At 45.3% G+C, this 13,798-nt stretch overlaps 1 protein-coding gene across 2 annotated transcripts in view; it reads right to left on the bottom strand.

The window, feature by feature from the left end:
- tmem108 (transmembrane protein 108) overlaps window positions 1-13,630 on the bottom strand; it is a 43,689-nt gene extending 30,059 nt beyond the window's left edge. The window contains exon 1 of one of the 2 annotated variants that reach the window (XM_030079293.1): window positions 12,966-13,630. The gene's annotated coding sequence lies outside the window, so the exon portion shown is untranslated. Of the gene's footprint in view, window positions 1-12,348; window positions 12,373-12,965 lie in introns of those variants that run through there. The other variant, XM_030079296.1, reaches the window with a different exon arrangement.
- Window positions 13,631-13,798: the final 168 nt, after the last annotated feature.

Here is a 13,798-nt window from a genome sequence, read left to right as displayed (position 1 = left end):
CTGTGGCAGGTGTGGCTGGGATTTCCAACGAAGGAACCAAAGGAAACAAACGCAACCATATAAGGAAATAACTTAGGAAATCCCCCTCTTTTGAAACAATAGTCGAAATACATAATCCGTGCTCAAATATGTATGGGATTACAAACATCACAGGCTATTGAAATCACTCCTTCCTGTGGAGGTATGATCTGGCTGTCTTCTCTATCCTCTGGGTCTGAGTGGATCTGTGACACACTGCGGTGCTATGTCCGGTCCCAAACAGGAAGTAAGGCCCTTTGGAGGGAACAGGAATGTCCACGAGGTAGACACAGCAAGCCTCTGTAAGAATTTGCATTACTAGGAAATACCTACTTGCCACAGTGTTTCTACGCTTCCTGCACATATATCCATAGATACAAACACACACACACACATCAGTAACAAAGTAAGCCAGGAACGAAAAGTCCAGGAAGTTCCCCACTCTACTCACAATAACAATCATTTTACCTCTTGACGCAGCCTCTCATCTGGTGACAATGGCAGGAATGGAGGGTAGTGAGGAAGGATGTTTTGGAGTGTGTGTGTGTGTGTGTGTAGGGGAGAGGGGGGCGGCAGACGGGCGGGGGGGTTCGAGTATTGTACCTCGCTTCCTCGAGCGGTGAAGTGGGGACCGCTGAGAGCCGGCCGGGACGGGTGAACGAGGGAGCTGACATCCGTAGAGAGCGTCCAAGGTCCAGAAATTTCCCGCCGCGGGCGACCACGTGTCCGTGGAGAGAGAGGGAGGTAGAGGTGTGTGTGTGTGTGTGTGTGTTTGGGGAGGGTCAAGAGACAGAGGGAGCAACGTTGTATTGTTCTCTTCCCCCCTACTCCTCCTTCTCCTCTGCTCCATCCCCCACTATTAGTGAGACGGATTAACTCCAAGCTAGTTCTGAGAGCGCGTCTGGCTTGCTGTATGCTCACACACACACACACACACACAAACACACACACAGAGCTAGGATAATTAGGCCTACTCCATGATTCAGACTGACAGACGAAGGCAGATGCACTCGACAACAACATGACAAGGACAATTGGCCTGAAAACTGGAGAATTCGCTCATGGGTGAACAGTCCGGTTGCTCAAGTCTTCATATAGACTGAAGTCCTAATAAGCCAATCACACTGAGACTGGACTGCATGTGGTTGCACTGTGTGTGTGTGTGTGTGTTTGAGATTGGCACTCTGGGGGTAATTCAGTGGCAGAGTGATGGAGCCAGAAGCGTTATCCCCGACTCCCTGCCTGGACAGGGGTGACCTTTCCCTTGCAGCCGCTACAGGAGAGCAATGATTAAAGTAGTGGTTTCTGTTGGGGAACCGTAAGTGTAAAACTTGATGAAAAGGCAGCGCTGGCAGCCACAGCCGTAATGGAGCTGAGCTGCCATTCCCCTGCGGATCTGAGACCGATGTTTACCTGCCGATGACAAGAAATATGACGGCGTGGGGACCTGACAGCGCTGACATTTTAAAGGGAGATCCCACTGAGGCCGGTCCAGTGGGAGTCCGGGTGCAGCGGAGGAGGAGGAGGAGGAGGCGGACGGGCCCGCGCGTGACACATTATTAGGAACAATATCGCAGGCCAGGCAGCACCCCGGGGCGATACAGACATCACAAAACCACAAACTAGGAAGTGTTATGAAGTGACAGAGTCTGCTCAGGGAACGGGACGACGTCCTACGCAGACAAGCGCTACTTGTGAAGAAATAGTTAGCAGACTGTTTACACTGTTTAACTGTTTCTTTAACTGTTTCACTGTAGAGCTTTACACCAGTTCAATACTGCAATACCTCAATGTACATATGGTATAAATATATGGGTATACTTTATTGTATTGTTGTAATAGTACTGTAGGATGCACAGATTTTTTACAAATTTCTAATGGCCATATTTTTATCTATCTTATTTTCATTTTCTGTTTTTTTTTTTCTGATTTGACTTATGGTTACATTTTTATTTTCCTCTTGAGAATTTGAGCAACTGCCACTGATCCCATTCCCCCTCAGGGATCAATACTATAAGTGTTTCTGATTCTGACTCCGAAATAGCAACAAACGAGCACAAGTAATAATTCACTTTCAACAACAATTTCACTTTTCTGAAATATTTACTCGTCACTTTGAAAAGCTGGAGATTTTATCGAGCCGGCCACTCGCTGTCAGCTGAGCGTGATGGGTGTTTAAGGATTTATTTTAAGCGCAGCACCCCTCCTTAGCTGTCTATGATGTTTCCTTTCTCTTTGAAACGACGACAGTCCTGCAGAAGCATCAACCACCTTGGGGACAATGCCGCTTTCTGAAGACGCGGATCAAGCCCAGCTGTTGACTGCAATTCTCGGTGACAAATATCCGCTCAAATCTTGTTGCAGCATGTGAGCGTAATCCATGTCTGTGAAACTGGGCCATACAGCTGATAATTGCTGTCCTGCTCACGCCATCAGGCTTAACCACGGCAAGCAAACAAGCCAATTATTCCAAATCTTTTTGAAGTCTGCCAGTGGATCTGCGGAGGATCTGAGCGCTGCCGATCCACGCCTTTAAAACCTCCCTCTCACATCTCCAATATTCCTGTCCAGATCACACAAAGCTAATACGATTCATGGCTTTAATGTTAATGGTAACATATGAATGTTGAATTCACGCAATGGTAGGTAACACTTTATAATAATCATGGTTAATAAACAGTAAATAGTTATTTTACTGTTTACAAAGAATGAAATGATGATTAATAATGTTTATTTATTGCACTTTATTGACAGTTTATTGTTGCACACATTGTATTTTTTTTTTTTTTTTTTTAACATGACATTAAGTATTTGTTAATGATTTGTAAACCTTTTGTCAAACATCCACAAACATTACATAGACTGATGGACCAGATATTTTATTAGATATTTTAACACTTAATGGTTTGTAAAGCATCTATAAACATTATTTTGATTGCTATTATAAAGTTGCAACTACTGCTAACAATAATTAATTAATGAATACAGTTGCCAGCATTGATTCTTGGGCTCAAGGGAACGCAGACTGTTCGAAGTTGAAAGCTTCTACAGCTTAATTAAAAATATTCAACTTTATAAAGGCCATCAAAATAATGTTTAAAGATGCACTACACAGTATTTATTAACTATTTACCAAGTATTATTGATGTCTCTGGCAACTTTATAATAGCATCCAAATAATGTTTATAGATGGTCTACAAATAATTAACTGTGTTGTTGTCTAATATGTAATGAGGATGTTTTACGAATGATTTCTTAGAGGTTTATTCATTGGGTATTCATTAGCAAATCCTTAATGTAGTGTATATAATTGTATAATGTGCAAAGGTTAATTGTTAATAAATAGTTAACTTTGTAAAAAATAAAATATTAATTATCATTTCATCGATTGTTAGTTGTAAAACAACTGATAACTGAAGTTTAATTAACTATCAACTTTACTATTTTTAATGATGGTTATTGTAAAGTGTTACTCAATGGTATAGTGCACTAAGCAAATGTATTCATTAGCAAATCCTTAATGTAGTGTATATAATTGTATAATGTGCAACAGTTAATTGTTAATAAATAGTAAACTTTGTAAAAAATAAAATATTAATTGTCATTTCATCAATTGTTAGTTGTAAACTGATAACTGAAGTTTAATTAACCATCACTTTACTATTTTTAATGATGGTTATTGTGAAGTGTTACTCAATGGTATAGTACACTAAGCAAATGTATTCATTAGCAAATCATTAATGTAGTGTATATAATTGTATAATGTGCAATAGTTAACTGTTAATAAACAGTAAACTTTGTAAAAAATAAAATATTAATTATCATTTCATCGATTGTTAGCTGTAAACTGATAACTGAAGTTTACTGTTTTTAATGATGGTTATTGTGAAGTGTTACTCAATGGTGTACTGCATTGAGCAAAGGTACTGCGCTGAGAAAGCCTGAAGCAACAGGATCAAGATGGATCATGTAAACTCGTCTCAAGCACTTGACTCTGAAACCTGCACTCACTAATAACACTGCTCCTATAGGTGTGAGCCAACCCCATGCTTTGACAAGCACGATGCCATTATAAGGAGCTTTAGCTTGGATTAGTGTCAAATGCGCAGCATCCATCAAATGTCTCTCGCAGACGCCTATCGCAGAAATAATGAAGCAATCAGCGCCACCACTCAGCACGCTAATTACCAACGCTAGCCCGGTCGCCTGGGACGCATCTCTGACCGTGTGTGTGTGTGTATGTGCGTGCACGTCAGATTTTCAAATGCTTTCCAGGAGAAAAATGTCCACCAGCAGACGTTTAATTACCAGAGGACGGAGAGCTGTGGTTCGCCTGTGCCATCACTCATGGCTGAATTAATGAATAGGTAAACAGCTGAGGAACAAGCCAGGCTCAGTGTGGCTGCTGGTAAGGATGAGATATGTCACACACACAAACACACACACACGCTCACACACACATGCACAGAGTCAGCAGAGTTTAACAATATGGATGAAGTGGTTCGACGGTAGGCTGGAGATGGAGCTCAGCAGAAGCTTGTAGGTGATGTGTGCGGTGAGCCTCGTGCCGTCTTTTGATGAAGTGATAGCGCACGCAGGACTAAGACTGATCCATGATGTGTTGCTCTTATTTAACACATGTTAGAGCTCAGGCAGTTTGAACAAAATAATTACTGTGTTTCATCAGAAAAAGTTCGCTGGCTTGATGTATAATCTCCCACCCCAGTAATTATTGTCTCCCCACACAATAGTGGCTGAGTGGGTGGGGTGGCTGCATCTCTGCACTGTGCTCTGATGTGTAAAAACATAACACTGATTGGCCTTGTGGAGGCGATATAATTAAAGGTCAAAATGTCAAACTCTGAAAGGCCCTAACTACAAGTACAACTTACACTGATTGGCCTAATGGCAATGCTATAATTAAAGGTCAAATTTTTAAACTCAAACATGCTATCAGACTCCTCCGCCGTCTCTTTTGATGAGCCGTAATTGGATGAAACATTTTAGCACTGGTCTGGTGATTGAGCACATTACACTAATTGGTCTAATGGGGGCGCTACAATTAAGCCGAGCCGAGTGAAGTTCATTTGCAGATCCCTTAATCACGCTACATTTCAAAAGGCTTTGCAGTGGCCACATTATGAAAGCGATAGATGAGCTTTCGAAGGCTTTTGAAAGGCTTTCGCTGCTACACGGCCATCTGGTCTGATTCTGATGAAACTTGAAGTATGATACATCTTGTTACTCAGTGGCCCACGAGGTGCCTACGTTACCCATGGTAGGCAACACACTTTTTTTCATTAAAAAAGCTTAAAGGAAAACCCCAATATAGACTTCACTTCTTTAGGCTAAACTAAATGTTATCCATTGAACTGAACCACTGGACGTACAGAGATGAAAACGGTATTGAACATCTTGTCTCACTCTGGGTAACTTGTAAAAGAAATGAGAAAGGAGTATTCCTTTAAGGCGTTGTCAGTTTCTTCACACTTTCTCTTTGGCCGGCGATTTTCAGGGCCTCCTCGTTGCGGCGCAGGATCCAGAAAGAGTCCGGCGCTGAGCTGAAATTGTGGTCGGGCAAGGGTGGCAGAAAGACAGAATGCAGCCAGCGCTAAACTGTGCCAGACAAAAATGAATGTCAATGGCATTCCACTGGCCCGTTTATGGCCATCGTAGTTAAATGTCAAACGCTCGGCCCCAGGGAGAGCTGGCTGCCAGAGAGAGAGTCTGGGAGGGAACCTGCAGGTGTCTCTCTCTCTCTCTCTCTCTCTCTCTCTCCATCTTTCTTCTTGCTTTTCTCTTCTGCGTGGTGGCGTGCTTGGGACAATAAGGCAGGATGAGCCGCAGGATCTATTATTAGTGGACGAGTGAAGAATGGAGTGAGTGCCCATGGGAAGTCAGAGGATTGAGCTGAACCTCACTGACATTATTTTAAGAGTTGCTGTGGCGACAGTTTCTCGAGGAGATGACTGCAGCGCCACAGACAACAGGCCCCCGAGTATCTGTGTTGAATGCCTATGAGTGCGCGCGTATATGTGTGTGTGTGCACGGAGTCAAAACAGGAAAAATGTGGAATGATTCCAATAGCACCAGATGCGTAAACTCTCATTATTACACCAAGTTGAGAGGGGAGAGCGAGCATAAATCCTTGCCGTCTATACAGCATGTTTGACATCCAGGGTACCGCAGCAAACTGCAGTGTTTTTACTGGCACCGGCGGCGTGCGCGACGACCACTGTGTCCAATTTATTTGCAGCTTCTGACAAACCCAAAACGCCAAGTCATCTCTTCTCGACAGAAGGAGACTCTCCGCTTCAGGGAGGAGGGCTAGTCATCCCGGCAGCCACGGCAGCGGTCGGATTTGGCTCGCGCTGCCCGTCCATTCACAGCAGCATCGGCCCCAGGACACGTTAAATAATCTGGGATTGAACACGGATCATATGGGCAAATGGACCTGGGCTAGAGCCATGTGAGCTGTGACTCAAGTATCTGCAAACCACTGGAGGAAGCAGGGGGAGACGGTGAAGGAGGGTTTATGGAGGGAGTGTTTCCGCGCCCCTCGCTTGAAGCCTCAGCTCGTGTTGTTGTCATGTCAGTCCTCTCTGATGCCAAAGCTGTATTCACTCCGGCATCAGCAACCTCCCTACACCCCTTCAATAACACCACTGTCTCCATGGTGATGTGGCAGCCACAGACATCCACCACCTTCACCAGAATGACCACATGAACACACACACACACACACACACACACACACACACACATCAGGTGGATTCTCACTGTCCTTTTTCAACGCTTGAGTTTGTTTTCCCTACTCTGCTTTCTCCATTATCGTCAGCAGCCCTGTGTATGGAAATTAATTTGCAGGGCTGACGCCTCGCCCCGTCTAATTCAATATTAATGCTGTCTCAGATTACTAGACAGCTCTTCATCCCCCCTGGGGCCAGGAATCTCGCAGACTGGAAAGCGCGAGCGTGAGAGAGAATGAGAGCAAAACTGTATAAAGTGCTCTTTAATTGGGGATGACAAGCGCCAGCAGCGTCATACATGAAGAGTCAAAGTTCTCCCAGAGGTGGTGAATGCAGTGATTACAATCAAGTGTCAGCTCCCATGAAACGCCGAAGAGACGATTTCTGAGACGTATCATCATTCTTATTTGCATGCCAGCTGCACGGTGGCCTGCAGGAGTTCCTGAGTAAATCACCTTTCCAAGAATACAATTTTTCTCCCGCGTTATGTGCTTGAAGAGCTTCTTGGCACAGAGCGCCGTCTGTCGCAGGGTGCTGAGCTGACGAATGCTCCTCTCAGCGCTCTCATCCCAACTTATATTTTCCCATTTACCTCAAATGACCTCGCCGGGGGGACTCGCTCCCTCTGGCCAAATGCCGCACATAACAAACATCAGCCTTGTCGCTCTTCGGCCTATCAATCAGACGATCCAGCAGCCATGAAATGAGCCATATGCGGCATGGACGGGGCAGGAGGAGAAAAACAATGGCTTTATGAGCCCAAATCTCAAGAGTTCACTTCTAGCGAACAGACAGGACAGCTGGCTGGCTGGCTATCTCTCTGAACAGCACTCAGGCTATCACAGCGTGGACCCAAACAACTTGCTGAGGGGTTTCATTTCTACTGAGTGCAAGGGTAGTATAAGTCACAAAATCCAATGCTGGGTTTGGCAAGTAATTACGGAGGCAGAGGGTGAGTGTGTGTATGTGTGTGTCTGTGTGTTTGGAGCTGAAAATAGTTGTATTTAGAGAGGAGGAAGGCGGCCAGGGTGAAAAAGGAGAGATGAGCAAGCATTCAAGCCAAGATAGGGGAGTGGTCTCCATCACTTCAGTACCCAACAACGATTAGCTGGCGACAGTGACACAGGAGCTTGATGCTAAGCGCTTCCCCAGCGTGGACTCCTCAGTCCCCAGCATATGGTATCCCCTTTAATCTGCAGCCTCCATCAGATGAGTCTAGCCGGTAGACAGGGCGTGAACGTTTAACTGATTGCAGGTTCAAAAGCCTGTGATATGGGGAATAAAACAGAGGGCACAGACACGGGCACAGACTGTGTTGACCTGGCAGCTATCAGTTACTGGAAGCAATTGTAATAACTTGCAGATTAATTGTGTTTTTGGTGCCGTATAATCCCGTAAGGAATGGGTCGCAAGACAAGATGCAAAAATAAACCAAATTCTTCCATTCATTCTTTCTATAGTAAATATCCTCCTGGCATATTTCTCAATCAAAGCAAGGGCTGAATAAACCCCGCTAGAAAAAGTAACACTAGAAGTCAGAAATGACAAATGAGAGATTCTCTGTGCTGTCGCCAGCGTGGTGTTACGAGAAATTCAGCACTGATATAATAAATATCAGCTACAGGAAGTTGCCAAGGAAACGAGAGAGCACCGGTTCACCTCCACCGAGATTTTTTTTCCCCAACTTGAGAGAGTGGCACTTTGCAGGGTGTGAGGATGGTGATTTGCTTCCTTGTTAGCAGGGGTCAAAACCTACCATCCATTAGAGGCTCTGAGTAATCCTCATGAGCGAGTCCGGCCTCAGACCCTGTAATCAGCGGGTCAACACCTGCTAGTATTGTTCCCCTCCATCACATGACCCCAGAGGCTGGCCCGGGCTGCCCAGCACCTCTTCGACACCCAGCAGGCCTCCTCATAATCCTATTAGATTCAGTCATCTGCGCTGCATAAAAAAGTGCTGATTGATCCTAAAACACGAGCCATCCATGTGCGTCTACTGCAAACAGAAGACTCCTCATCTCTCTGCGTGTTTCGTTTTTTCACACGTGGAGATTATTATTTCACACCATAAAAAAAAAAGAAAAGACACACATTTGATCCCTTTTTCCAGGGCTGATTTTAAACTTTTCGTGTGACGAGGCAGCAGATCCCTTCTGGGTTAAAGGGGCCTTCAGATGTTAACTCCACAATTACTCTTCAGACACTGGAGGAAGAAAACACCCGTGCTATAACTAGTCGCTGTCAAGTTCTGAAAGGACTTGCTTGAGAATAAGAGGGGAAAATTGTTTGTCGGGGGATAAAGACTCTGGTTAAGCCCAGCCTTATGACTTCCTTGTATAAAGGTTACCAGAGGTTTTTGCGCCCTTTGTACTCAGGCGCATTTAGGATATCCTGGAATCATTGTTCTCTCTCATTTACTAACAAAACAGATTGAAATTGTTTTCAAATCAGGATGTATTTCCTTGGCAAAAACAAATCTGTTTGAAATGATGAGCAGTTCAAATGAATCCTCATACTTAGAGAAGATTTATGACTTGATAACAAAATAATCACAGCGGCGCAACTCCACTGGTTGCTCTGTCTCACCTCACAGGTTTACAGGCTTGTGTGGAAGCTATGTAAAACCCCCGTTAAACCCTGAGACATCCACTGGGAATTACTGGTCCACAAGGGAGGTACAGGGGGCTCATCCTGTAGTTTGACATAAGCAGGTTAAATATTAGACCACAAAGCCGCCCTTTGTGTCGACCAATTCAACAAAAAGCTCCATTTTACTTTCAAAATTAGAGTGGTGTTCTGAAAATAGGCCCTCTGGGGGGGATTTTGGTATTCCAGACATGCATTTGTGCTCTTCGCCCTCTGTTTATTAGCACCATTAGATACTGCTCAATAATCTCACTGAAACATGGCAAAAAAAAAAAAAAAGCAATCTCAAAATCACCTTACATAACACAGTTACAGTGTCCATTTTACTGTAAAGGAGCTTATTGGGGCCCTTTTACCCTAAGGGTCCCCACTGGCACAGAGGGTGACCATCAGTGGGCGGAGGTGCAGATTGGAGTGGCATGGCTGCAGCTGAGGAATGTGAGGAATTCCCCCTGTAAACACGTTGTCCTTCTGCTCGGCCGGTCACCGCGCTCTTATCACCCTGTGCCCATCGACCCTTTAATCATTGTAATGGTTAGTTATCCATTACCGACGCCCCTTGTCCCGGGCTTCTTTTCCCCCGCTGAGACCACTGCTTGGTTTTTTTTGTACACCTGAGGCACCAAATGGTATATTACTGTTCACTCTGACACCCCCCATTGGGCAGACAGAGTCCACTCTGATACCCCAGTATACAGTATAATGGCTTTCCAAATGTCAACACCACTGAAAGAGAGGTTTTTTTTTTTTTTTTTTTTTTTTTTGGTCTAAACCGAGTGGTTCTGCTTGACTAGCCCAGGCTTCCTCACGTCCTATGGGAGTGCTCTTTAGCTGATAGGATCATAAGTGGCTGAGGGGGGAAAATGTATTTTTCTTCCTGGTTGAATAGAGCGGCTTTTGCTGCTTTTCACTGTGGCACCTACCCCTGTGGTTCCTGTGTATGAACCCCTCTTAGCTTAAATGAAACTCATTTCAAAAGCAGCTGAGAGCCTTTGCTAATACTGTCTGGCATTTAGAAAACACAGGGGGAAAAAAAAAAAAAAACAGCAGAAGCTGGCTTTCCTCGCTTTGCTTAGGTGAAATCCTGTTTTGCCCGCTTGCTGTTTTGTCAGGCTTGAGGAAGGTGCTAAGTCCAGCCTGAGCACACACTGTATAGTATGAGGGGGCCATATTTACACGAGGCGGGGGTAAGGGGGTTGGTTGCATTCCTCGTCATGATGTACCATTCTCCACCAGTCATGAGGGGCTCTTACGAAGACGGTATGAAGTCTGCTAGGACCGCCACTGCAACATTCCAGGACTTTCCCATGGTGCCGCAGCCACATCAGATCAAACTTTACGTTACTCGGCCGTCTCAAGTCAGAAACCAGATTTTCCCTTTTCCTGGAACATCCCAGATAAGTTTGTTTAAGGGAGAACTGGTGCCTCGGCTGGGAAAGTTGATACTTTCCGCCGAGTGTTTTCCAGTGGCCATGCAGACTTTTCCTGACAATGGTGATAAGAGAGCAGCTGTCTGGGTTGTCCAGCGGCGGCTCTCTGACAGTCCTCCCCAGTGCCACTTTCGACAGTGGGTAGCTCTCCAAGTCAGTACATGTTGCAGTGAATGACAGATGCTGCATCGTTGTATACAATCACATCAGAGTGGATGGACAGGATTATTCTGGGGTAACCTAAAAATCTCCCAGATGGCACAGCCTCTGTCCTTTCTATGTCACTGCTCCGACTCCATTGTCCGAACTCCAACTAGCTCAAACTTTTTTTTTTTTTTTTTTTTTTTTTTTTTTCAAATGCAATGATGCTGGGTAATGAAAGGATACAAAACTCATGATGCAACCCGAGGTGATTTTTACCAAGCATTTTCAAGAATCTAGGATGTCTTCTGATCTACATAAGGAGCTACAACAGAAATATTACCTTTATGTATTAAGTGTATCCTGTGCCCATCGACCTCTTTGATCATGATGATGGTTAGTTATCCATTACAAATGCACCTTGCGACCACTGGCTTGTTTTTTTTGTTCACCTGAGCCACCATATCATACAGTTCACTCTGACACAATCACTCCCAGGTGATGACAGACTCTGCAATGCCGCAGAACTCAGTGTTTACCTCTGAACATGACATAATCTCGGGCATTATGTTTGAGGCCGGACGTCCTGAATAGATCATTAGTTTCTAAGTACTTTGCTTACATGTTCTCTAATACCCATTCATGGTATCACAGCATGTAAGCTCGCCCTGAGGAAGCTGTCAGCTACAGATGTCAATACTCCGGTTGAGACCCCCCCAAAGCCCCACCCCTCCCCCCACCTCTTCACACATGGCACTGGAGGATTGTCCCCCCAGAACAAAGGAGTGGGGGATTGCTGTGGAGAGCAGGCAACCAAACATTCCTATCACAATGGAGAGTGGCAGCAGGTTCAATTAGTATGCGCTTTACCATGCACTTTACTACCTCGCTGTTCCCCCAAAACAAAGCTGAATCCTTTCTGCTGAAAGGCGGTATTTGGTGATGCCAGTCCGCCTCTTGGTGGCCTTACTTTTTAAGAGAGTTCCTCCTATTATCTGCTTTGTTCCTGCCATGTTGCCTGACAAGAAACACTTGAATTGTACTCAAAGAGCTTCGCGCTGCAAGTTTGATAGCTGTCCTCGATGGCCCCAAGTCTAAGTTCTCATTTCAAAAGCAAATTTACTGAAACATTACAAACACTACTAATTTACTTGGACTACAGCAAGACACTGTAATGAATCTCCTCCATAAATCTTGCTACTGTGTCGCCAAAATGCAGTGTGATGAAAGACTTGGGCAATTACCAGAATGTGTCCCCGTGATCCCCCTGCTCCTGGACTGTCACACTTTGGGTGGCTGGAGATCATGGGGGATCCATTTAGTATGAAATGTAACTAACAACACATGATGATAACAATATTCACAGCTTCATGTTGAGGGAGAGGGGGGTCAAAGGAAATCCAACCATAACATAAACTGCCATAGAAGTTTATGAGGGACATCTCATCATAAAAAGGTGCAGCTTGTGTCCATAAAACACCTTTTTTCCTCACAAAATTTTCAGATTTCCTTTCTCCAGGAATCCTTCAGACAAACGACACACAGCACCTCTCTCTATCTTGGCATCATTTGCTCCTGCTGATTGGCTGGTTTATCCTTCATCAATAACCATATCATGTAATGACGCCTTATAGCCTGTTAATTATGCTGTGGATTGCGGGTTAATGAACGAGGCGTGATGAAAGTGTTTCAATAACCTATGAGTTGGCTTCCTTACTGACACTCATGTGATGCGTTGAGCCCCTATGTCTGTCACAGTCACTGCTGCTGATAATAGCCTGGAAGCCCTCAGCCAGGCTTACAACTAATAGGATGTACAGAAACAATCAATACGCAGAGGTTATTCTAGGCAGAGCATCCTATAATAAAAACACACTGGGACGCCCGATGCGCTATTCTCCGTTTCTGTTTCAGTATCAGCCAAGCCAATGCAGAGACTCGGGTGTCTGATATAAAGTAGTGTACAAACTGATCCACTTACCTATAAGACAAGGTGCGCCGTAACGTCGGGTACTTGGCGTATCCGAGAGAAATGAATCCCCAAAGCCGCTGTGTCACACTTCACACGAGCCAGGCGCACATGTTGCCAGTCCCCACCAAAGAAATGTCACATGAGCTCTTAAGCACACGCCAGTGAAGCCCCGGCAGCAGAAAGCAGGACTGGCCTGTGTCCGACTGTGTGGGTCCCCTCAGGAAGCGGCACAGTGCGTCCAAGCGCTGGATGAGATGCGCCGGGCGCCACCCCTCGCCGGACCTCTGGGACTCTGTGCCCACCTTTCCTCTCTGCCTTGATGTTGTAAATAGCTTGGACGCCTACCAGCTGTCCGCTCCGAGGCAACGTGATCCGCGGCCACGGTGATGAAAATGTAATCCGTGAGCACCGGTTAAATGCGTGGTGCGCAATTAAGTGTCGCGCAGGACGCCGGTGCCACCCACGAAAGGAGGTTTTCGTGGTGAGTGTACGGTCAGGGAATTTTAATGAGGACGCTGCTGCAGAGTTTCCATCCTGATCGGGGATTCATGGTCTCCCCGAGCAGTGGCGGAATAAATTTCATTGTCCTGCGAGGGAAAAAGCTCGCAGCTCGAGTGGAAGTTGAAGAAATGACAGAGGCGACAAGCAAAAGTCAATTCTTGAGCGCTTGCCAGCCAGGAAAGAAAGGGATTAGCTCACCTTTGAAACACCTGTTGACTGAAAACACCCAGTTCACACATGATGTCTTAACCGGACAAATCTATACTGGCATGGAAACCAGCGGTGCGGTGGGACCTGTCATTGCATAACTTCATTCCCACAAGCCCCTCTGTTGCATTTTG

Source organism: Myripristis murdjan, chromosome 20 (genome assembly GCF_902150065.1).
Source record: "Myripristis murdjan chromosome 20, fMyrMur1.1, whole genome shotgun sequence".
NCBI lineage: Eukaryota > Metazoa > Chordata > Actinopteri > Holocentriformes > Holocentridae > Myripristis > Myripristis murdjan.
Note: the sequence above shows the minus strand (reverse complement) of the source record. Positions and strands in the feature narration are given on the sequence as shown.